Source organism: Arachis ipaensis, chromosome B6, assembly GCF_059453495.1.
Source record: "Arachis ipaensis isolate K30076 ecotype BB chromosome B6, ASM5945349v1, whole genome shotgun sequence".
Lineage (NCBI taxonomy): Eukaryota > Viridiplantae > Streptophyta > Magnoliopsida > Fabales > Fabaceae > Arachis > Arachis ipaensis.
In genome coordinates this window covers 112,677,199-112,680,779 of record NC_142441.1, presented here as the reverse complement: position 1 = coordinate 112,680,779, position 3,581 = coordinate 112,677,199, and the positions used below count along the sequence as shown (strand labels likewise).

Here is a 3,581-nt window from a genome sequence, read left to right as displayed (position 1 = left end):
GTAATTAGGCTCAAGTCTCATAGGTTGTGTGTTCTTAGCTTTTTTAAACTATGTTCCAATTACAACTTCTAACAAGTTTTAACACAAAAGTTTTGATTTAAATTAGTGAAATTTTTCAAAAATAGGGTCTTAAAAAGAAACTTATTATTTTTCAATCAAGTAGAATAATGCATGCAATTGACCTATTACTATGCAATTTATCCTATTCTAATAAAAAAGAAAAAATTAATTAAATATCCTATTTTATTGGTGTTTAAGGAAGAGAAATTACCTTCGGAAGTTAGGTACTGACCAACCTCCCCACACTTAAAGCTTTGCACCGTCCTCGGTTCCATTTGTCAGGAACAAAAGGGGGCTGGTAGCAGCATCTCCACCGTCGGGACCATCATGGCTCCCTGTGCTGGTAAATGAAGTGGAGTCCGGGGTGTCTGGGTCTTCTTTAGGTGGGTGGTTACCAACAAGTAGCTGATGCGTAAGCATCTTATATATCTTTTCCTTGTGAATTTGCACTTGAATTTCTAAGTTTATTCAAAATTTAAATATCTTTTAGACACTATGGATGCTACTTTGAGTTGTGCACAATTCTATTTATTTCAGGTAGCATTTGAATGGATTTGACGGAGTTTTGTAGCAGAAAAGAAGAAAAATGAATGATGTTGTCAATCCTAACCTCCTTGCACTCAAACAGGAATAACTTCAGCTACAGAGGTCCAATTGATGTGATTTCAGCGGCATTGGAAAGCTAACTTCCAGGGCTTTCCAACGATATATAATAGTGTATACTTCTTCTCCAAAAACCTCTGCCTCCTCCACTTTGAACCTGGCCCTGCCAAGTTCAGCGTGGAACTTGAACGCACCAAAGGAGTCCAACGCACATCATTCCACGCTGAACTTGGAAAAATCCAAGTTCAGCGTGGACTCAAAGGAAAACAATAAGGAAGCGCTACCTCCTCCACGCTGAACTTGAGAATTTCCAAGTTCAGCATGGATCCAAAGCTCCAAAGGAAGAACTGCACCTCATCCACGCTGAACTTGAGGATTTCCAAGTTCAGCGTGGACCTGAACGAATCCAATGATCCCTCGTACAAGGCTGTGCAGAAAGTTTAATGAATTTTGATTTACTTTTATTTTATTTATAATTAGGAAAAGATATTATTTTAGTTTTAGAAAATATATTTTACATTAATTAGGATTAGATATAAAAGGGGAAAGAATCAGCCATTCGGGCTCCTCTCTTCTCTTCTACCTCATTCCAGAATTTACAGTTTTTCAGAATCCTTATTTTCTCTCTGAACCATTAGCAACTAAACCTCCATTGTTAAGGTTAGGAGCTCTGTCTATTGTATGGATTGATAATATTATTTTTCTATTTTAATTCATGTACTGATTTATATTTCAAGAATTATTTTTGTTCTTTATCTTATGAATTTGGGTGGAACGGAAGTATGACCCTCTTTCTAATTGAGTTCTTGTATAACTTGGAAAAGCTCTTTACTTGAACAACAGCTTGAAAACATATTCTCCTAAATTTCTAATTATCTGGACTTAACGGGATACATGACATATAATCCTCTTATATTTGGGTAATTAGGATTTTTGTGGCATATAAACTAGAATTGAACTTCATCCTCTAATTGGAATTAAGTGACCAAGGAATTAGCGGTTGATGAAAGTTAGAGTAGACTAAGAAGGTCTAAGGAATTAGGGCTTAGTCATATATAGTTTGCCATGAATTGAATCTTGCATGATTAAAATAGTTAGTAAAAAAAGTCAATCCGGAAAATAGATAACTCTAAAGCCTTAACTGTTTCTCCATATATTATTCATAACTCGTTTACTGCTTGCTTTCTAATTACTGAATTTACTGTTTAATGCTTTTGAATACTAAAACACTCTTTTCTGTTTGTCTGACTAAGCCAATCACTCAACCATTGTTGCTTGATCCATCAATCCTTGTAGGATCGACCCTCACTCACCTGAAGTATTACTTAGTACGACCCGGTACACTTGCCGGTTAGTTTGTGGTTATAAATTCCACACCAAATTTTTGGCGCTATTACCAGAGATTGATAGTGATTAATAACTATCAGTTGTTTGATTGCTTAGATTAGATAATTTTTTTTCTTTTAATTAATTTTTTTATTATTATTAATTCTTATTTATTTATTTATTTTTCCCTTTCTTTTCTCTTTCCGTTAGCGCATTCCCTAGCCCCCTGTACCCTTTTTCTTTATTTCCCTAACGTCATTTTTTTTATTTATTTTACTTTTATTTTATTTTTTTTTGTCTATTTTTCCTTACTTTCTTTTGTTCTGTCATTTTTTTATATATTTTATTCAGTTCATCTTATTTTATTTTCGTTTTTCTTATTCATTTTGTTTCTCTATTTTTATTTTTCTGGTTCACTAAAAAAATAATAATAATAAAAATAGTACTTATAATTTTTTTAATTTCTAAAATTAAGTTTGGTGTCCTCTATTTATTTTTATTTTAATTTTTTCTATTTATTTTTCTGGTTAATTTCGAATTTTTCTGTTTTAATTCTACCTATTATTTTCGAAAATTATTTATTTATTTATTTAGTATTTTATTTTATTATTTTACACAGATTACCTCACAGGGACTTCTCTGCACTCTGACGTAGAGAGTCACATCTTTTCTTGTTTTCTGTTTGTTTATGCGCAGGAACAGAGATAAATAATATCTGTTAGACTTTGATCCTGAACTTGAAAGGACTTTGAGGTGGCGTTTGCAACAAGCAAGACTTTACAAGGCTGCAGAGTCCACTATGGATCATAATAATAATGCTGTTAATGCCAATGTGACAAATCCGAATGAGAATGAGCAAAGGAGAGTACTGGGCTCTTACTCTGCTCCTACTGCAGATCTTTATGGAAAAAGCATTGTGGTGCCTCCTATAGCTACAAACAACTTTGAGTTGAAGCCACAATTGGTCACCCTAGTGCAACAAAACTGCCAGTATCACGGTCTTCCCCACGAAGACCCAAATCAATTTATATATGATTTTCTGTAGATTTGTGATACTATGAAGACAAATGGAGTGAATCCTGAGGTGTACAGACTCATGCTTTTCCCGTTTGCTCTGAGGGATAAAGCAAAGCTATGGCTAGATTCCCAACCAAAGGAGTGTCTGAATACTTGGAAAAAGGTTGTTACTGAATGTTTCACTAAATTTTTCCCACCAAAGAAGCTGACTAAGCTTAGGTTGGAGGTTCAGAGCTTCAGGCAGAAGGAAGGTGAAACTCTTTATGAAGCTTGGGAGAGATACAAGCTATTGACTAGGCAATGCCCTCCGAACATGTTCTCCAAATAGACCCAACTAGATATCTTTTATGAAGGCTTGGGTGAGATATCCAAGATGAGCTTAGATACTTCTGCAGGTGGTTCATTGCACAAGAAGAAGACACCAGAGGAGACTATTGAGCTTATTGAATTGGTTGCAAGCAACCAATATTTATACTCATCTAACAGGAATCCTGTGAACTCTGAGACCTCTCAGAAGAGAGGCGTGTTGGAAGTGGAAGCTGTTAATGCTCTTCTTGCTCAGAACAAGCTTATGT

The 3,581-nt window shown here is 34.8% G+C and overlaps 1 non-coding gene across 1 annotated transcript; it reads right to left on the bottom strand.

Moving 5' to 3' along the window:
• Positions 1-3,217: 3,217 nt before the first annotated feature.
• On the bottom strand, positions 3,218-3,326 carry LOC148562341 (small nucleolar RNA R71). The gene has a single exon (XR_015887186.1). It is a non-coding gene; the product is annotated as a small nucleolar RNA R71 (small nucleolar RNA).
• Between the last annotated feature and the right edge of the window lie 255 nt (positions 3,327-3,581).